Genomic DNA, 22,833 nt, shown 5'->3' on the forward strand with positions numbered 1-22,833 from the left:
AACTCCTCCAAGCAGACAAATTGAACATTCATATCAATATGGGCTCAAATGCAAGGTATTCGGGAGTAGATTACGATTCTGGCATACAAAATCAAATTGAAGTAAAGGGGGTCGCACAAACCCCCGAAATCGCCACAAATGGGCATATTAACCAATTATGACTATATGGGATTGGTTTTTTTGTTTGTTCCGTAGACTCAAAAACGGCTGAACCGACATTCTTGAAATTTTCACAGATTCTGTAGGTTGAACTTCATTTCCGACTATGGCAATATGGAGCAAAACCCGGCAAATGGATATATACACCAACCACCATAATATAGGGCCCAAACTAAAGGTGCTTGAGAGGAAAACCCGAATTTGATATCCAATTGGAAAGCCATGTGTTTGGGGGTCGGCCCACCCCAAAATACCTTCCTAATCGAACGTATTTACCGACCATTACAATATGTGACTTATATAAAAGCTATTTGAGAGTAGAGTAGAACTCGATATTCATTTTTGGGACAAAGACCCTGGAGTCCACTCCAACCTCAAATAGAACTTATTTACCGATCATGCCAATATGGGGCTAATTTGAAATGCATTTGAAAGTAGCAAAGTGTACCCCACCACGGAATACGCCGTAAACAGTAAATATTTATCAAAGTGGTAATGTGGGACTCAAAAGAAAGGCATTTGAGAATAGAGTAAAATTACGCCCATGAACCGAGCAGGGGCAAACTTCAATAAGTGCTTTCCGATTCAAGTTTAAACTCAATGATAAGGGACCTTTTTATACCCTCCACCATAGGATGGGGGGTATACTCATTTCGTCATTCTGTTTGTAACTACTCGAAATATTCGTCTGAGACCCCATAAAGTATATATATTCTTGATCGTCGCGACCTTTTTGTGTCGATCTAGCCATGTCCGTCCGTCCTTCCGTCCGTCTGTCTGTCGAAAGCACGCTAACTTCCGAAGGAGTAATGCTAGCCGCTTGAAATTTTGCACAAATACTTCTTATTAGAGTAGGTCGGTTGGTATTGTAAATGGGCCATATCGGTCCATAACCTGATATAGCTGCCATATAAACCGATCTTGGGTCTTGACTTCTTGAGCTTCTAGAGTGCGCAGTTCTTATCCGATTGGAATGAAATTTTGCAAAAAGTGTTTTGTTATGATATCCAATAAATGTGCTAAGTATGGCTCAAATCGGTCCATAACCTGATATAGCTATCATAAAAACCGATCTTGGGTCTTGACTTCTTGAGTCTCTAGAGTGCGCAATTCTTATCCGATTTGAATGAAATTTTGCACGAAATATTTTGTTATGATATCCAACAACTGTGCCAAGTATGGTTCAAATCGGTTCATAACCTGATATAGCTGTCATAAACCTATCTTTGGTCTTGACTTCTTGCGCCTCTAGAGGTCGCAATTATTATCCGATTTGCCTGAAATTTTGTACGAAGGATTCTCTCATGAGCATCATGAGAGAATCTGAATCGATCTATAGCCCGATACAGATCCCATATAAATCGATCTCTCTATTTTACTTCTTGAGCCCCTAAAGGGCGCAATTCTTACTAGATATGGCTTAAATTTTATGCAGTGACATCTACTATGGTCTCCAATATTCAGTTCAATTATGGTCCGCAATGAACCATACCTTGATATCGCTATAATAGCAGAGCAAATCTTTTCTTATATCCTTTTTTTGCCTAAGAAGATATACCGGGAAAAGAACTCGACAAATGCGATCCATGGTGGAGGGTAAAAAAGATTCGGCCCGGCCGAACTTAGCACGCTTTTTCTTGTTTATAGCCAAGTCCGAACGGCGCGCCGCAGTGCGAAACCTCATTGGGGACCATACATGGCTTGGTACCTCGCAAATTTTGCCAGTATTAAGAGGGGATAACCACCCCAATATGATTCGATGTTCCTGCCAGGATTCGAATGTAGGTGTTCAGCGTCATAGGCGGACATAGGCTACAGTGGCACGAATTCGATATCCACATTCAGAGTATTATTATATAATACGAAACGCACTCGAAAATGGAGAACATTGTAGAAATTATATTGGGTATTTATGAATATTAATATTGCACTATTTTATTCTAACAAATATTTTCATATAGTCATAATGGGTCTAATGGCGTTATTGAGGGTTGGCGTGACCCCCAATACTTCGATCGGCCACTTTTCATATTGGGTTGTGTTTTTGGCATAAGGGGGAGGATCCGTCACCGTCACCTCCGATACCGAAAAATTATATAGCCTGTGATTCCTTCCAGACCAACCTACACAATCTGTGAAAATTTCAAGGTAATCGGTTCAGCCGTTTTTGAGTCTATATGGAACAAACAAACAAACCGACAAACAAACAAACACAGATTGAATTTTATATATAAGACTAGCTTGACAGGGCCCGCTCCGCTGATATTTCGCCGCAATGTTGATATTATATTGGTGCTCTACTCCTAAATTTCTAATTTTTGAGCTATATATTGCTATGTTCGGTGAATATGTCCGGTAAAAGGGTGTTTTTGGGGGTGAGGTGAACCCCCCGTATCTGATTCGTGCTCTAGTCTCAAATACCTTTCATTTGAGCCTAATATTGTCATTATTAGCCTACATTTCCATATTTAGACATTCCCCCTTAAACAAGAACACCAAATTTCTGTTTTCGAGTTATTATAAACAAACTTAATTTCGCGGAAATCGGTGCACCCATCTCTGGCATTTTTGAAAATAGGGTGAGGGGAGGATCCGCCCATTAAAGTTTGGATGTTATATCTACTTCATTCTTTAGGTTTTGGGGGTGGATTGGAGTAACCAATCCCTTTGCCCCGAAAGTGGATATCAGAATCATATTCCACTTCCAAGAACCACATTTGAGCTACACATTGCTATACTCGGTATATATGTGTGGTTCAGGGGGCGATTTGAGCAAACATTACCGGTTTGAGGGGAGTTTAGGGGACGGACCCTGAAATGATATCAAATTTTGTTTGATTTTGGGAGCGCCTCAAAAACCAATTAATAAATGTTTATATGAGCTTTTTACTATACTTTTAAATACCTTCTATTTGATATCCATATTGTCCTAATCGGTTCAGATGCCCTGCTGGGGTGTTTTGGGGGGTGGGGAAGCCCCTCAAACACCAAAAAATTCACTTTTATTTCAGATTTATATTCTACTTTTAAATACCTTCATATTGCCCAAAGCGGTGAAAGAGTCCTGTTGGGGGTTTTTTTGGGGGTGGGGGACCCCCCTAACACTTAGAGTGAAATTTGTACACCAAGTTCGTACTCCACTCTTTAATACCTTTCGTTTGATACCCATATTGTCCCAATCGGTAAACATGTCCGTTCGGGTGTGTTTTAGGATGGAGCGTCCCCCAGGTTATTTGACCCCAAAATACCAATTTCGTGTTTTTGGGATACCATAAGGTGGCATACAGAATTTCGCTTAAATCGGTACACTTATTTTCACCGGGGGCTCAAACTCTACCATCTGAGAAAATTTCATGAAAATCGGTTCAGCCGTTTTTGAGTCTGTACGGAACAGACAAACAAACTAACAAACAAACAAATAAACAAACAAACAAACAAACAAAGCGCAACAATTTCATTTATATATAATAGATTTTGAAATAAAAAAATGAAATATTTAGATTTCACAAAAGGACAAATATTTTAAAGTAATGCAAATATCTCATTTTTTCTAGGCAATTAATCATCAATTAAACAATTTTTTATTAATAGACAAAATATGAATTTATTTGTTTTAATAAAGTCAGTTGAAGGAATAAAAGGTTTTCAAATGAATTGGTTTATGGAGTTGATAGCCGTTTTAATAGAATAATTCAGATTGTCATAAATCCAAATTCCAAAATCATTTATTAATAATACAAATTTCTTAATAGGGCCGATTTCAGCAGCAATTTTTTGTCTCATAGCAGTTATATCGAAATATGTTCTGATTTGGACCAAATACTAATAAGTACAAGTCATTTTTCAATTGTGTATAACAAAATATTAAGCATAAGTCACTCTGTCAAATTTCAGTTAAATCGGATTGTAAATGCGCCTTTTTTGGGTCCAAGACTCTAATTCGAGATATCAGTCTATATGGCAGCTATATGCAAATCTTGATCGATCTAGACCAAATTGCAGCAGTACGAGAGGGGCTTAACTTAACTCTCTGTCCCAATTTTCGGCAACATCGGACAATAAATTCGCCTTTTATGGGCCCAAAACATTAAATTGAGAGATCGGTCTATAAGGCAGCTATATCCAAATTCGGACCGATCTGAGTGAAATTGAAGAAGGATGTCGAAGGGCCTAACACAACTCACTCTCCCAAATTTCGGCGACATCGGACAATAAATGCGATTTTTATGGGCCCAAACCTTAAATCGAGGGATCGGTCTATATGGCAGCTATATCCAAATCTGAATCAATCTGGACCAAATTGGCGAAGGATGTCGAAGGGCCTAACACAACTAACTGTCACAAACTTCAACAAAATCTGATAATATATGTGGTTTTTATGGGCCTAAGACCCTAAATCGGAGGATCGGTCTATATGGCAGCTCTATGCAAATCTCGATCGATCTAGACCAAATTGCAGCAGTACGAGAGGGGCTTAACTTAACTCTCTGTCCCAATTTTCGGCAATATCGGACAATAAATTCGCCTTTTATGGCCCAAAACATTAAATTGAGAGATCGGTCTATAAGGCAGCTATATCCAAATTCGGACCGATCTGAGTGAAATTGAAGAGGGATGTCGAAGGGCCTAACACAACTCACTGTCCCAAATTTCGGCGACATCGGACAATAAATGCGATTTTTATGGGCCCAAACCTTAAATCGAAGGATCGGTCTATATTGCAGCTATATCCAAATCTAGACCGATCTGGACCAAATTGACGAAGGATGTCGAAGGGCCTTACACAACTCCCTGTCCCAAATTTCAGCAAAATCGGAAAATAAATGTGACTTTTATGGGCCTACGACCCTAAATCGGAGGATCGGTCTATATGGCAGCTATATCCAAATCTGGACCAATCTGGACCAAATTGACGAAAGATGTCGAAGGGCCTAACACAACTAACTGTCACAAACTTCAGCAAAATCTGATAATAAGTGTGGCTTTTATGGGCCTAAGACCCTAAATCGGAGGATCGGTCTATATGGCAGCTATATCCAAATCTGGACCGATCAAAGAACCTAAAACAGCAAGGAAGCGAAGCACCGTAAATCTGCAGACAACAACACGTCAAAGGCTTTGGTTTTAGAAGACCCCACCAATGAAGCCATTGTATGATCTGGAGTGCGTGGAAATGTTTTTATAACACTACTGCAGAAAAAAAAAAAACAGTAGAAACTGATGAGTTGCCAGATTTATTTTTAAGGCCTGATGCTGATAAGGCGTACAATTATGTGTTAGCGCTATTTGCTACTTGTTAATTGGTTTTTCCATTACGTCAAAGATTGTATTGTGAGCGAAATCAAAATCATTGTATTAATTTAGAGTTACAAGAAAAATATAACGAAATTAATTACAAGGGACCTATTAAGAGTCCTATATGTTTCAGAAAACCGTGGCGCAGAGGTTAGCATGACCGCCTATGACATCGAGTGCCTGGGTTCAAATCCTAAAGCGAACATCAGAAAAATGGTGTCGCTATGCGGCACGCAGCACTGTGTGAAATTTGACCTAAAAGTGTCGTTTAATTAAAAATTTTAATTTCAAGCTATGACAAAGTTTATTCACCATTCGAAAGGGTCTAAAATTCTCTTTCATATTTCAGAACAAGTGAAAGCCCGCAAAGTTCAGCCGGGCCGAATCTTGGGAACCCACCACCATGGATTCGGCTAAAAATGTATACAAACTAAATTTAGTTGAATAGCATAATTTTATTCTATTTACATACCAAACTTCTATCAAACCAGCATAAATTTAAGCTTCTAGGAACCGAACAACGATGATCGAGAGACCGGTTGTACGGTTCAAATCAGTCTATCAAGTTATAAACTGATTTGAAATCGTATTTGGCACAGTTATTGGAAGTCGTAACAGAACAACGCATGCAAACTTTCAGACAAATCGGACAAAAATTGCGACTTGTAAGGACTCAAGAAGTCAAATCGGTTTACATGGGAGCTATATCAGGTTATAGACCGATTTAGACCGTACCTGTTACAGTAATTGAGAGTCATAAGAGAATAACACATGTCAAATCCGACAAAAATTGCAGCTTCCATGGGCTTAATAAATCGCATCGGGAGATCGGATTATATGGAAGCTATATCTAAATCTTAATCGATTTGGCCAATTTGCAATTCCCAACGACCTACATCAATAGTAAGTACCTGTGAAAAAGTTCAAGCGTCTAGCTTTACGCGTTCTACCACCATCGTGATTTCGACAGACGAACGGACATTGCTAAATCGACTCAGGGCGTCGGGCGATCAAGAATATATATACTTTATGGGGTCTTAGATGAATATTTCGAGGTGTAGTTCGAGGTGTATACCCCCATCCCATGGTGGTGGGAATAAAAATAGACTACTAAGATGTGATATAATACTATGAACCAATGCACTACATGCCTATAACAATGCACTACATGCCTATAACAAATTTGAAAAATATTTCATATTTATAATGAAATCAGTGCATTTATTTTAATTCGCAGAGGCAAGTCTGACCGATTTGAATCCGGAAAATTTTTGCAATATTTTATTACGAGAACATACATTAAAATTGAATTTGCAAAATTCTTGCGCTTGCGTTTGTCGAAACAGGCCTGATAATAAGGGAGAGATATACGCCTTCTTGGGCAATCCTTTTCGTTTGCTGTTTGCTTATAAAGTAAATGCAAATTAACCATAGTAGGTAGACCTCCTCTTTTCAAGTTCGCCAAATTTATGCGAATGTAAAATATTTACACCATGCTTTGGCGTAAATTCAATTCAAGTGTATTTTATGTTTTAAGTATGCTTACATGAGCTTCAAAGTCACTACCTTACCTATACCAAAATAAAATCTTTTGTTAGCCCTTTTGTGGAATTATAAAATCACGACCCACGAAGCAAAAACAAAGTGAACATAAAAGTTGCAGTATTATCTACGCGCAAGGCAACAAAGAATATTAGTCAAATCTTGGCAGAGGGACAGTCAAATAAATCGGCGCTGCATTTATAATAAGCCATGTTTTTATTGATGTTTGCATATTGCTGTATGTTTTTATACCCACCATCATAGGATGGGGGTACACTTATCTCTCCGTTTGTAACACCTTGAAATATTCGTCTAAGACCCATTAAGTACATATATTCTTGATCGTCTCGACGTCCTGAGTCGAATTAGCCATGTCCGTCTGTCTGTCGAAATCACGATATAGTTCAAACGCGTAAAGCTGACCGCTTGAAATTTTGCCCTGATACTTTATATTGAGGAAGGTCGTTGGGGATGGCAAATGGGCGATATCAGTTCAGATTTAGATAAAGCTCCCATATAAACCGAAATTTTGCATGTGCTGTTTCGTTATGGCTTCCAATAACTGTGCCAAGTACGGTCTAAATCGGTCAATTACGTGATATAGCTACCATATAAACCGATGTCCCAATTTGACTTCTTGAGCCTTTACAAGTCGCAATTTTTGTAGGATTCGGCGGTGTTCTGATACGACTTCCAATAACTGCGCCAAATACGGTCCAAATCAGTCTATAACCTAATAGACTGATTTGAACCGTACAACCGGTCTCTCGATCATCGTTGTTTGGTTCCTAGAAGCTTTAATTTTTGCTGGTTTGAAAGAAGTTTGGTATGTAGAATAAAATTATGTCCTTCCACTAAATTTATTTTGAATATACTTTTAGCAGAATCCATTGTGGTAGGTTCCCAAGATTCGGCCCGGATGAACTTGCACACTTTTACTACTACTTTTAACTTTATGAAGCAATATGACCAAAAATAAAAAGACGGTCATAAGCTGAAATGCAATGACCAAAGCACAGGTGTTTTTTTTTTTTTTTCTTTACTACAATTTTATATTTAACAGATGATGACATGATTTAGGTCAATTTGACATGGCCAGCAATTTTAATTTTAGTTTAATTCGGATACGATTTTATTAGAAGGTTCATTTGAAATAATATACCCGTAACAATTTTGCAGTCGTTTTATTAAGAACTTAAGAATTGCTTACATTTTTTGACAAAGCCGCAACATTTCAAACCTCCCAAGCGGGTATTTTCACGGCAAATAAATGATATTTCGGAGTATAAGCCCCTTGGGCTTAAACGTAACTCAGCGCTCCGAGTTTTATCGAACAAACCAAGTTAAGAATCACTATATCTAATTTTATACAAATCTATTGAATAAAAGTTGCTCCAAGAACTAAAATCAGATGATCTGTAAAATTACGTGATTTGCCCATATAAATATTATGAAAGCAAATGACTTGATTGCTTATAATTGGGTTGCTGGAGTTACAAAGCGTTCAACAGAAATACTTTTTTTATCATCTTAGACCAATCGGTTTCTCTAGGCAAACTGTGGCGCAATTCACATTTCGCGAATGCTACTCAGATGAGTATAGGGGATGTAGCTCAGTGGTAGAGCGCTCGCTTTGCATGTGAGAGGCCCCGGGTTCAATCCCCGGCATCTCCATATTTTGTTCACCAATTAAGTCATCATTATGAGATTTTTATTGGACTATATGGAAACCACTTTGTTTTAAATTATTGCGTAATTCGAATTTTTAAAAATTAAAATTGAAAATAACAAATTTTGTATTTGTATTTTTGTATTTTTATTTTGATAAAACCCATACAAAAGACAGTGTCTTATATAAAGCATGGGTTAGTAAATTGATAAATACAATGAGTTCAACAAGTTTTCATTTAAATAGAACAATAATTGGTTCAAAATATTTAACAATTTAAGCAAAGTTACTGATACAATATTTAAGTTAAAAAAAGGTTTAAACAAAACAAAAAAGAAACTTTAAAGAAAATTTAACAATTTAATCAAAGTTACTAATAAAATAAATTTAAAAAAAAATAGTTATAAAAAATATTTTATATCTAAGCCTAATTAAACACTCCATGCATCAATCTAGAGTGTTTTATTCTAACTAAAATTTAATTTTTCTAACAAATTTTATCACAGTCGCGATAATTAAAACGAAACCAGTTCACTTAAGCCAGATTGTTTATGAAGGGTTTTCCAACAAGAGGTGTTATTGTAAATTAGCCGGTATTTCGGTAGCTGTCAATTTTCAAGCTTTTATTCTATGACAAGTACAATAGAAACTATGCCATTAGGAAAAATGAAACGATACACGCTTCAAAAACGCATTGAACTTATCAAAAATCACTAAAATAAGTAAAAACGTGCTTAGTTCTTGCTTAGAATCTTGGGAACCCACCGTCATCGATCCTGCTAAAAATTTCTACTTACCAAAACAGGCAAAAATTTAAATCATATACCGATTTAGACCATACTTGACATGATAGTAGGAAGTTCTATCGGATTCCAATTACAGCTTCTAAGGGCTTAAGAAGTCAAATCGGGAGAGAGCCAGGTATATATGGGAGCTTTATCAGGTTATTTACTGATTTGAACTGTACTTAACACGAATGTTGGATGTCGTAACAGAAGGTTACTGTAGGTTTAAGTGGCAGTCTGCCATCAGACTCACTTAGACGTTTTCATCAATTGTTATGCCACAGGAACAGAAGAAGGAAGATGCCTTCTAGTTCCTATCGTCGAACCACCCAGATCGCTTTACAAAGCCCAATAACTTGCGAATGTTCGTATCCGCCAAGTCAGACAAGTTCTCAAAGAAATGAGAACCTTAAGTGGAACTCCTTCTGACTGCTAGCGCGGGACATAGTTTTGGAATACTCACAGCCTCCTCTTTGTTACCATCTATCATCCGCTTTCCTCAGGTCTGGTCCCGAAAACCTATCTTACATGTCGCTAGAAGCATACCAACAGATTCTAGTATCCCTGGAATGTGTAGGGTAGTTCCTAGTCTCGCAAGCTTATCCGCTTTATAATTACCTGGGATATCTATGTGGCCCGGCACCCAGAACAGGTGAATTTTGAACTGTTCAGCCATTTCGTTGAGAGATCTGTGACAGTTGAGGGCGCTTTTTGTGTTCAGAAATACGTTCCTCAAGGATTTAAAGGCTGCCTGGCTGTCTGAGAAGATATTTACGCCAATCGTCGCAATGACATTATATCTTATCCCTTCCACTACTTCCTTAATTACAGGAATATCCGCTTGATACACACTGCAGTAGTCGGGTAACTTTTTGACATGACTAGTTCTAGATCTTTAGAGTACACCCCAAAGCCCACCTGGTCGTTTATTTTGGAACCATCCGTATAGAAGTCTATATAACTTTTATTACCAGGGATTCGTAGTTTCAATCGGTTCTATCAGGAATTGTGGTACAGTACTTTTTATCAAACAGCAATTTAGGTAAGATGTAATCCACACTGTCTGGTGCTTCTTAAATTGTATCAAGAACCTTAGCCTCGCGGCAGTGGTCGCAGAAATTTGGGTAGCGACAATGTCTAGAGGCATTAGATGTAGCATTAAATTCAGTGCATCAGATGGTGTCGTCCTCAGTGCGGCTGTGATGCACTAACAAGCCATCCTTTGGATTTGGTTAAGTATTGAGCTGTAGGTGGACTTTTGAATCGCCGTCCAACAGACCACAACACCATATAGCATTATAGGTCTGATAACTGCAGTATGTACCCAATGCATGACACGCGGTCTAAACCCTCAACTTTTACCAATCTCAAGACTCATCTGCATAAAGGATGACAGACCAATAGGACGAAAATCTTTTGCCTTCGTGTGGTAGGGTTTTCCTGCTTTCGGAACAAAAATTACCTTCGTGTCCCTCCATCCCACAGGTATATATGATATTCTGGCGACTTAAGGGAGTCGAGACTTCTTATCGCCCCAAGGATTTTCGGCTCAGACACGATTTCCCTAATAGCCTCCGACAAATGTATACAAGTGGCATCCTCTTCTGGCGCCACGTTGTCCGTAGGAGAATTTCCCAGGAAATGTGTATCAACGAGTAATTCTAATGTTTCTTCACTAGACATTGTCCATACATTCTCTGACTTCTGAATATACCCCACCGTAATAGGTCTCGAGGACAGAATCTTCCTTAGTCTAGAGGCCTCAGATGTATTATCCACGGAGCAGCAGAATTCTATCCAGGAATTGTTTTGAGCCTTTCTCAGCTCGCCCTTATATTTTCTAAGCTCAGCCTTATAGATGTCCCAATCGTGTGGTGCCCTTGTGGCTTTTGCTCTTTTGAAGAGTTTTGTGCAGTCCTTTCTTAGACCAACCAGCTCTGGAGTCCACCATGGCGGTCGCTGTTTGCCCCTTGGCCTCGCACTAGGACATGCTGACATAAGCGAGTCATTCAGGGCCTTCGTTATCCGCTTGACCACTATGACCACTTCCTTTTCTGGTCTTGAAGGGATAGACGTGCAGAATTTGTGCCGAAATTTATACCAATCCGCCTTTCTTCTGTTTGGTCGAGGGACTACATCTGCAGTATTTTCTCCAAGGCTGAAAGTAATATAAAGATAATTGGAGAATCTGTCGCATATTCGTGCGCTTATATCTTCCAATAAAAAGGGAATATCTAGTACCTCCTGCCTGTTCCTGATAATAAGGGTCGGTTTATCCCCTTTATTACAAATCGACAGATTTCACAGATTTATCTGCAGAAACCGGACCACAGTCAGGATTCAGAACATCCACCACTGTTGCGTTAGCCTCGTCTTCTGATTCTTGTCATGTCATATCTATCTTGTCATGATGAGCTTTCGTTAGCATCCAGGGGCAGGTGAGAAAGCAGTGGAATCACTCTTCCTCAGCTTAGTGGATACTTGCGGTTTGAACGATTCCTCCTTAGATGCTTCACTAGCTGTTGCTGTCGAAGTACTTTTTGAGTTCCGTCCTTACTCGCTGACGCACACCTTGAGCCCAGTCCAACCGGATGACCAACCCACACAGGCCTTGTCGGGTCCAGTTTCGATGCCTTCCCCTCCTGTCTCGATTGTGGCAGGGGCATTTTCAGTCTCCCACAATCCGCCAATCTTTAGCAATGTGGTCGATAATTACTTAGCAAATGTTCAGCAAAAACTGCTGAGTCGTTTTCTGATTCCCCAACCCCACCGCTTCTATAGACCTTCAGTTTCAACTTGTGGAATCCGTAGGATACAACTCCTTTAGACTTGCTGACTTGAGGTCTGCGCGACCAACGGAGTTTAGTACGAATACAGCATGTCTCCCTCACCCAATCCACCAATCTTCCAGTCGATGGGTGAAACATTGGGATTACATTCCCTTAGTCTTCCTAGTATGGATTCAGGATCTGAGGGAGATATCCAAGCATGTGCCATTGGTCGAGGAGGAGGAGGTCCTTCTTGACTTAATCCAGTGATGCACCTGGCCAAATCTCACCAATCTTTTTTAGTGTACAACGATACATTTTAATTGTGCGTTCATCCCCGAAGGCAATTAGTCTGCATCGGCCTGGACGCCAGCCTGCATCGTCACAAATTGGAGGAGACCCAGTAAATTCCTCATGAACATCGGAGTATACTGATGACAGTCCATTTACTATCCCACTCCAATTATTCCTAGGTATGCAGCCCTGCTCTTCTCCCTTGTCGACAACTGCCATCACCAAACTGTCCCTAGCGACATTAGCAAAGGTTCTTGGACGCAGCTTACTATTGTTCGTCCTAGTCCTTTAGGCATCAGATATAATTGGATCGGATTGGATCCGAAAAATGGTTATATACAATTGGACACAATTTGCTACAATTGTATCTCGAATTTGTAGATATAAACAGATTAAATTATATATAATAGTATAAAATTGGATGCTAAATTAAAAATAAAAATTGCTTTTGTTTTTTTTTCTGTTTTTGGTTTTTGTACATTCATTCAATTATTATTGTTTATGAAAGTCTAATTTTTTATTTTTTTTTTTTTTTTTTTCAATATGAGTGCTACACCCCGCCAATGGGGGTTGAACATTTGTCCTCTCGTTTGCTAGTCAGGTGCGCTAACAACTCAGCTAACCACTGGCTTCTTAGGTGAGCGTCCAAAGATAAACAAATACAATTGGTCTATTTTAGGAACTAACAGCATCTTCTTTTGCTCCTTATTTTTGCCTGCTGTTAGAAAGTAGTTATGAATTTAAGTTTACCCTTAAAGTGGAGTTACATACCTCGCTCAGCACTTATGCGTACTTACGCGGGCATGTCAGAAAAATTAAAATAGGCTGGTTTGTATTGAGTGAGTTACAACACACAAATACACCCATGCACCTTGACGGAATAAGTTAACCAACGCTCAAATTTGAACGCGCATTTCTGGGCGCAAAACATACGATCCACCATAGGATGGGGATATACTAATTTCGTCATTCTGTTTGTAACTACTCGAAATATTCGTCTGAGACCCCATAAAGTATATATATTCTTGATCGTCGCGACATTTTATGTCGATCTAGCCATGTCCAACCGTCTGTTTGTCGAAAGCACGCTAACTTCCGAAGGAGTAAAGTTAGCCGATTGAAATTTCGCACAAATACTTCTTATTAGTGTAGGTCGGTTGGTATTGTAAATTGGCTATGTCGGTCCATGTTTTGATATAGCTGTCATATAAACCGATCTAGGGTCTTGACTTATTGAGCCTCTAGAGGGCGCAATTCTTAACCGATTGGGATGAACGTCAAAAAAGATTATTTCTCTAGGCACAGAAATTATTTAAGTTTTTGATTAATAATTGTTAACTTTTGGGGTATTTGCTTGAAACGTATGGAGTTATGTATCAACCTTTTATTTTAAACAGCGAATTTGGAAAAAATTTATTTAATGAAATATTTCAAAATATTGTAGCTTTTAATAAATAATTTATTGTTATGGATGAACAAAATTCACCTATTTTTAGCGCAAGATATACATATATATAGCCCAATATATAAAATTATAGAGCATATCTCTTTGGATATAATTATATATAGCATATATCTTTTGGACTTTATATCTGGACCTATATCTAATTATATCTACTACCAGATCTAGTTATATATAATTGCATATGGCAGATCCATTTGGATCTAATTAGATCCAACTATATCTTATCCGAGATATATTTATATCCGACCATATCAATCCTTTTTACTCGGCTAAACTAAAAATAATTGAAATGAAATAAAACGAAGTTTTATTCTGTTTAAATGATGTCGCTATTTTCTGCTTCAAACTTCATTAAAATCGATTGAAAATCCGTTTTTGATGGAAACATATCTGGTAAAAATTGCATCAGAGTCATGATGATAAGTCCTAAAGTATTCCTAATTTATTGGAGATAAAATAAGAAACTGGGGTAGAACTAGAAATCAGCAATACGAAGAGATTTTCACGTTATTGCAGCTGTAAACTTTTTTCTTTCTTTGCCAACTATTTGATGTCATAGATGCACTCATATATAAAAGTCTGCTGACTAATATTATTTTAACACACTTTCTTACTTAAGGTGGGTATAATGTTCTTGTTTCACATTGAAAATTAATATTTTTAATAAAAGTATTATGTTATCAGTGATCTTTTTGTAGTTTTTCGAAAAAATAATCGTGAAAACATGAGTATTTCACTGTGAAACAATTAATACCCACCTTTTTGTAAACATGCAATTTGACACGTCGAATTTCATTAAAGATTTATGTAAATAATACATAAGGAAATCTTTTTATTATAAAAAGTTTTTCTTGGAAGAAAATAAAAAAAATCGAAATTAAATTTTAAAATGTTTTAAATATTATTTCACTGAACTTAAATCTACGCTCTGAGGATGTGAAAATCCCCATCGTTTGGGTGCCGGGCCATAACGAAGTCAAGGGAAATGAAAGTCAATAAATTGGTTTACCCGAAGCCTTTGGGGTCGACGCAGTCCGAGTTAAGGGAGTGGGCGACGAATGCGCATGCAACATTGTGGAACAGCGAAACAGTCGGTAGGACGGCGAAAATCCTATGGGGGAATTCAAATCGTGAGAAGACGAGGCTATTATTGAAAGGAAGCAAAAAGTAGGTCAGTGTAGCTATTGGTATCATAACGGGACACCTAGGGCAACGAGCTCCCTTATCTGATTTCGGTGCGGCAAATGATAGCATGTGTAGAGCATACAGGGAAGAGGATGAGACGTTGGAGCAGTTCCTTTGTCATTGCCCGGCTTTCGCGTCCAACAGATACCGGTACTTAGGTGGAGACACAATATCAGAGATGAACCCACTTAGGGGAGTGGCATTGAAAACAATTAAGGATTTTGTAAGTAGCACGGAATTCCTAACTTAAAGTTTTCTTTTTATACGTTACTTTATAGTTTTTAGAGCGCACAACAAACCGATTACTGGCTTAGGTGTATGTCCATAGTGGCATGGGGCGGATTAATATCTGCACTCTCTTTTTAACTTAACCTTACCTATTGAATTACAATTCATGTGGTACCGTGATCGATCCCAAATGCGGTGGTCGTTTTCCATTTTATATTTAGAGTTTATGATATCACTAGTGTGGTTAGTATAACAGACGTGATAAAATTTTGAGAAACGGTACTGTCACATTCGTTCAGCAACCGCCTAACAGGTAGCAGCAAAAATGGAGTCAAGTTTCTCAATTTTTATTAGCATTAAATTTTTTTTCAGTTTTAAAAATCACCATCATTATATCCGGGGTCTTTGCCACCATAAATAATAAAATTGATAAACCTTTGCTTCAAACGCTTGAGCCGGATCATGAGGCGTAGGAGTGTGAGACTCTAGATAGATGTGTAGATACTGCCGCCGACCTCACCACTCACATCCTGCATCGATTCCTTGGTAACAAAGAGGCAAACAAATAAAGAAAGGCACCACCTCACAAAAAGAACGAAATAAACAACAAAAACATAAAAAAGCACTGATGAAACAAATGAAGTACAACAATAATAACGAAAAATCTTCAAAAATAATAGAAGGTAACATATTTTAAAAATCCCTTTAGCAAAAAATATTGAATTAAACCAAAATATAAACAATTAAAAAGGCGTTAAGTTCCGGTATCTGTGTAAACCACCTCTCGTCAAAATCCGGTGAAAAATTCATACCTTATGCCCCATAGCGCTAAATCAAAATATGTTCCAATTTTGACCAAGTACAAGTCATTGCTCAATTGTGTATAACAAAATATTGGTCTTTTTAGTAGCGATATATGTAAAAATAAAACGATCTGAACCACATACGACACGGATGTCGAAAAGCCTAAGCCTTACATAAGTCACTGTATCAAATTTCAGTGAAATCGGATTATAAATGTCCCTTTTATGGGGCCAAGACTTTAAATCGAAATATCGGTCTATATGGCAGCTATATCCAAATCTGGACCGATTCGGGCCAAGTTGCAGAAAAATGTAGAAGAGCTTAACATAACTGTCTCACACTTAATCTGTAAGTCAATGGGTAGGATATCTAGAATAGTCTCCAGTGCCCTAGTGGGCGTGGTCCTAATCGTTCCGCCTATGCCAAGACAAGAAGTTCTCTGAACCTGTTGCACTTTTTCTCCATAGCAGTCCACCAAACTACTGAGGCGTAAGTATGTATTGGTCTAATCACGCTCCTGAAGAGCCAGTGGACTATCCTCGGATTCAGGCCCCTACATAGTGTCCAATATCCGTGAGCCTTCTCAGTACGCTCCTAAATATGACCAATTCAGTTTCAAGATCCAAGATCACACCTAAGTATTTGACCTTGTCGGATATTGAAATCGTGTTATTGAGGAAACGTGGTGCGTTAAATTGGCCCACCTTCGTCTTCCTCGTGAACAGGCATATTTCAGTGTTCCCTGTGTTAATATTGAGACCTCTAGGTCTAGCCCAGTCATAAGCCATATGCAAGACCCTTTCGGCCCTTCTGCATAGCTCGTTCGGATCCTTACCCCTTAGAAGCATTATAACACCGTCTACGTAGCAGAAATCCCTCCTCAGCCAGCATCCGTAATAGGTCATTTATGGTGGTCACTCATAGGAGTGGCGATAAAATGCCCCCCTTATGGCGTGCCCTGTGCCACTTTTTCCCTTATATTTATGCCATGAGACGCACAATTTATCCACCTGTTCCTTAGCACATGGTTTATCCAGTCTCTAAGGACCGGGTCCACCCGGTACTGGTCTAAGAATTGGATCAGAGTGTCGGTCCGCACATTGTTAACAGCCCACTCTATGTCAATGCATACCGCCAGTGTGTATGTTTTGGCATCGAAGGATTCTTCTATTTTATGCACAACCTCGTGCAGGGCAGTCTCCACCGACCATACCTTGACATAGGCATGCTATTTGTATTTGAGCAGTTCGCTGGATGTCATACTCTTTATCATGGTGTTCACAATACGTTCCATGGTTTTGAGTAGAAAGGACGTAAGGCTTTTGGGTCTGTAAGCCGTTGGGGTCGCATAACTTGCCTTGCCGGGCTTGGGTATAAACACCACCCTTGCCTCCTGTCAGGCTTTCGGAGTATATGCAAGTCCTAGGCACGCTGTTAAAATTTTGGCAAGACGAGGCGCCAGATAGTCTTCCTCTTTCTGTAGTAACGCCGGATATATTCCATCAGGTCCGGGTGACTTAAATGGTTTGAAGCTCCTCAAGGATACCATCACCATAAATTCCGTAATTATAAAGCTTTTATCAACGTCATTATTCCAAGATTCCGGTGTCTCCATGAGTCCCTACGTATCCTGTGGAAAATGGGTTTTCACCAAAAACCTCAACATGTCCTCCGTTGTCTCTGCTCTCATTCCCATGTCGCGTACTAAAGTTTCAGTTTGAACATGGGTTTTTGAGAGAAACTTTTTAGTCTTGGCGGCGTCGTTAACGCTATCAACCTGTTCGCAGAAAAGCTTCCAGAAGGCACGTTTTGCCGCTCTGGTAATCTTATTGTAGTCCTTGAGCCGTATGTAATACACATATCAAAAAACTTGCGCTCTTTTACTACGTGCTCTGTGTGTTAAAAAGCCTGCGGACCTCTTTCCCAATATTTCGAATCTCCCAGTCATCCAGGGGTTTTCTTGGGCTGAATTCCTTTCCCGAAGAGGAAAACTATCTTCGAAGGACCCCACCAGTGCAGTCGTAATCCTATTGACATTTTTGTCAATGTCTTCTATGCTTGGACAATCTAAATTATCTTGCCGAAGTTTTGTTCTGAGTAGCCTTCCGAATTTTGTCCAGTTGGTTTTCAACTTATTCCGGATGCTTATCGGATTGGGCGATGGCCGTGCTATTCTAAACCTGATGTAGCGATGATCACAGACCATGGAGACCCTCCAATTCTGAACCTCATCGATTAGATTTTCCGAACATAACGTCACATCTAATACCTCCTCCCTAATCCTATGAACAAAGATAGCGGTGTTGCCAATATTAAGTGTTATTAGGTCGTTAGTATTCAAGAACTCTGCCAGGGCTTGGTCCCGCTTATTAGTGTTGGTACTACCCTACGAAATGTGGTGAGAGTTCGCATCGTATCCTATTAGTACCTCGTAAAATGCTACAGTGTGCAAAAATTTCTCGCCATTTAGTTCTTGAATTGTATTTACTTGGCTTATTGTTGAAAGTTTTTATATCCCACCACAGAGAAAAAATTAAAATAGCGGTTTAATTAAAAAATTTGTGAAAATACAAATTCTGGATCTTCCTGTTTGCACTGCTCATATTCTAAAAATTTACACTACAAATTTATTTTATTTAAAAATTATTGAATTTTATGTAGTCGGAAATACATATTTTCCACTTCCAAGTGTTTTTTTACGTTTATTCTTGAATTACATTAGAGAGGCACAAAACGAAAATGCGATTGTGTGGGAGATATGCGAAAAATTTGTTTTCCATTCAGTGGTGTATGCGCTAATAAATTCGGTTTATTTGCACTTCTGTTCGGATTGCACATGTGTGAAACAGAACACCATATGGGCTTGCTTATTGTAGAAACAGATGCACAAATTTGTTAAACAAACGTCTTTTTTACCAAATACATGTCATGATTCAATGGAAAATAGAATTTCAATGTCAAAAATTATCAAAGCAAAGCAGCATCATTTAAGTCAATATTTTTTCTGTGCATAGAATGGGGCTACCTGATCCAATTATTCAGTTTGTAATACTTCCAAATATTGATCTTTAACAAGTGAACCTATTCGCTTGAAGTTCAGCACAGATATGTTCTTCTTATCTATATATGTCGTTGGGGGTTATACATGGGGCACATCGGTCTATGAAGAGACATACATACATAACCCTCATACAAACTCAATTTTTAAATTTCACTTCTTGAAACCAAGAAGGCTCAATTATTATCTAATATGGCTGAAATATTGCCCATCGACTTTTCTATGACCTTTAACATCCATGCTAAATATGGTCTGAATGGTATGATATCTAGTTTGGTATAGCTCCCTATGAAGAGATCTCCCGATTGTATTTCTGAAGCCCTTAGAGAGTGCAAATACAAATTTATAAATCGCATGCGAGAAAAAAAAGCATACAGTGTGTATGATATCAATAAAAAATAATAAACGCGTGCCTAAAGGTATGCCTTGAAAATACATATGTGACGTTCTTGTCTAGTCTAATCAAATTAAACTAAAGCAGTTTGCCGATTGTAATGTGGTCAAATAAAAAATATTAAAATCTTGTATTTATTAGTTTACAAGAAGCAATTGACTTTCTATTTATGTTTTTAGATAGCCAAGAAGAGATGATAATTAGGGCTTAAACCATTGCCAAAGCTATATAAATTTCACGCCGCTTCAGCACCGCTAATACCAACAAAAATTAAAACAAGAAGAGAAAGGAAAGTTATACTTTGCCGACTGTATAACTATTCTAGCCTGTGACAGCAAAGTGGTAGAAATCTTCAAGTCTAGATCAGGCCACATAGTTTTGGAATGCTCACAGCCCCTTCTTTGTGACCATCACCCGCTGTCCTCGGGTCTGGTCCTGAAAACTTAGCTAACAAGTAGCTAGAGGCATACCAACAGAATCCAGTATCCCTGGAATGTGTAGGGTAGTTTCTAGTCTCGCAAGTTCATCCGCTTGTGGCCTCGCCCCCAGAACAGGTGCATTTTGAAGTGTTCAGCCATCTCGTTGAGAGATCTGCGACAGTCAAGGGCGGTTTTTTGTTCAGAAATACGTTCTCCGGGGATTTAATGGTTGCCTGGCTGTCTGAGAAGACATTTATACCAATGTGCGTATTTTCTAGTAAACATTTGCAGGAGATTATACTTGTTAGTTTTTTTCTAATTAAACAGCTGGTTTTCAATAAACATCTGTTCGGTGTTGCAAATTTCTGTTGAGAAAAAATTTCCAACAGAAATTTCCAAGCTCTCAAAATTTTGCACGCTCTCAAGCACTCCCTCCCTCTCATATTTGCACACATTTTTGAGTACTCTTAATATTGAAAGATTTGCAAATGAGAACGGCTTTAAATGAAACTTCCAACACCTGTTCCATACAAACGACATATAAACTTGTTCAGTTTATTTTAATATATCTGTTATTAATATTCACTGTGACAAAATTTCCCGCGAGGGAAAATGCCAAAAACAAATGTGTCAATTCGAACTGGTGACATCTGTTAAGACTACGTGAAACTAAAATATTACTAGAAGATTGGACTTAATTTTATTAACGACATTTATCATTCAATGTTTTATCGTAGCTCTAAACCACATAAATTGTAATAAGGGTTTGTAGTAGAGACCATAACCTTTGGATAAAATGCGCTCAGAGTCACCCTTTTCTAGTACAAGGTGTGCAACTTAGATACATATTTTACAGCTATTGTAACATTTGAATGTACAAAACATTCGAAATACTGACAGGATTAAAAAATGTGTGCATTGTAAATTCTAATATATATGATTTCATAGAAATATTTCGCAATGGATGCTGTGTTAAGTCACCATACAGCACAATTATCGCGTATCTCCAAATCTTGAAGTATTAAGGGTTTTCCAACAAGATTTGCAATTTTGAATCACCCGGCATTTAGTTAATTGTTCCTTTCGCTCCTGTTGATGCTTTTAATCTTTGACATTTGATAAGTAGAAACTTTGCTAATATTCAAAATAGGACGATACAGTGAGAGTTTTAATAATTTCAACGTATTGTTGAAGAACGCATTGAAATTATTAAAACTCACTAAAAAAAATGGTATAAAACTTACAGTCATAGTTCATACCGAAATCGAAAAATCATCTTGACTGATGAGGCCCATTTCAACCTCGGTGGCTACGTCAAAAAGCAAAATGTCGCATATGAGGTTCGGAAAACCCAAGAATAATTGTTAAGAAGCCCCTCCATCCTCAACGTGTGACTGTATGGAGCGGTTAAGGTCTTGATCGTTGTAAAAACTAAGACGATCTAGCCATGTCAGTCCGTGTGCTAAAATCACGCTACAGACTTAAAAAATAGAGGTATTGAGCTTAAACTTTGCACAAATTCTGTTTTGTCAATAGGCAGGTTAAGTTTGAAGATGGGCTATATCGAACTATATATTGATATAGCCCCGATCTCTCGATTTAGGGTTTTGGACCCTTAAAGGGCGCATTTAGTGTCTGATGTCTCCGAAATTTGGGACAATGAGTTGTGTTAGGATCTTTCTGCAATTTGGCCCATAAAAGGCGCATTTATAATCCGATGAAATTGACACAGTCACTTATGTTAGGCTTTTCGACATCCGTTTCGTATATGGTTCAGACCGGTCTATATTTGGATATAGCTTCCAAAAAGACCAATATTTTGTTCTACCAAAACGAATTTGATCCAAATTGTACCATATTTCGATTTAGCTGCTATGGGGGCATTTCTTACGTATTTTTCACCGGGTTATGGCGAAAGGTGGTTTACATATATACCCAAGGTGGTGGATATCCAAAGCACTTAATGCCTTTATACTTATTTTGGTTCAGAATAGATTTAGCTACAATAAAAACTAAAACAAAAAATTTATAAAAGTTTTTTTTTGTATTTTTGTGAAAGTTGCAATAATTTTTTATATTTTAGAAGCTGTTTTTATACCCACTACTTCACATTGGGAGAAGCTTTGAGAGGACGGATAGAGATATCTCTATGAAATTTGATATGGTTAGAGCTGAGGTGTTAAAAAGATCGTGGCGCCTTAGGTTGTCCGGGCGCCTTTTGGCAGTCCCCTAAATTTGGTCACCTCGGTATTTCGAAAAATTGTTCGGGCTGCCAAAACTTCATCTATGGTCTGATTTTCAAATTTTACTGAATAGTGCTCTTAAATCCCTACAAAAAAGTCCGTCTCCGAAAGCAGTGGAGATATTGTAGAACTCAAGCGGACTTTTTGTAGGGATTTTCGAGCACTATCCAGTAAAAAAATGAAAATTACAACATCTCTGGGGAAAATATAAATTCAAATTTTTATGACAAATAATGGGGGTCCTCGGCCGAGTACCCGTGTTAGCATAGAATAATTGGTAGTTGATATGGTTCAGTCCAGAAAGTTTGTTCCGGGTCGTCCATGGCTCCTGATTTAAGGCAATATGAATCTTGCCCTTGTTGATTTTCTCCATCAGGGCGTGTATAGCTGTCTCACTCCCGCGGAGGTTTATCTGGTTGACCTCAATCATTGGTCCTCCATTAAATGGACTTCTTTGGGAGTGGGTAATGGTGTCATCGGTGCTCATTAGGCTGCATTGACTTTCCTGTCACTGCACTACCTGAT

The 22,833-nt window shown here is 38.3% G+C and overlaps 1 non-coding gene across 1 annotated transcript; it reads left to right on the top strand.

The window, feature by feature from the left end:
• The first annotated feature begins 8,598 nt into the window (after nucleotides 1-8,598).
• Trnaa-ugc (transfer RNA alanine (anticodon UGC)) lies at nucleotides 8,599-8,670 on the top strand. The gene has a single exon. It is a non-coding gene; the product is annotated as a tRNA-Ala (tRNA).
• Nucleotides 8,671-22,833: the final 14,163 nt, after the last annotated feature.

This window comes from Stomoxys calcitrans, chromosome 4 (genome assembly GCF_963082655.1).
Source record: "Stomoxys calcitrans chromosome 4, idStoCalc2.1, whole genome shotgun sequence".
Classification (NCBI taxonomy): domain Eukaryota; kingdom Metazoa; phylum Arthropoda; class Insecta; order Diptera; family Muscidae; genus Stomoxys; species Stomoxys calcitrans.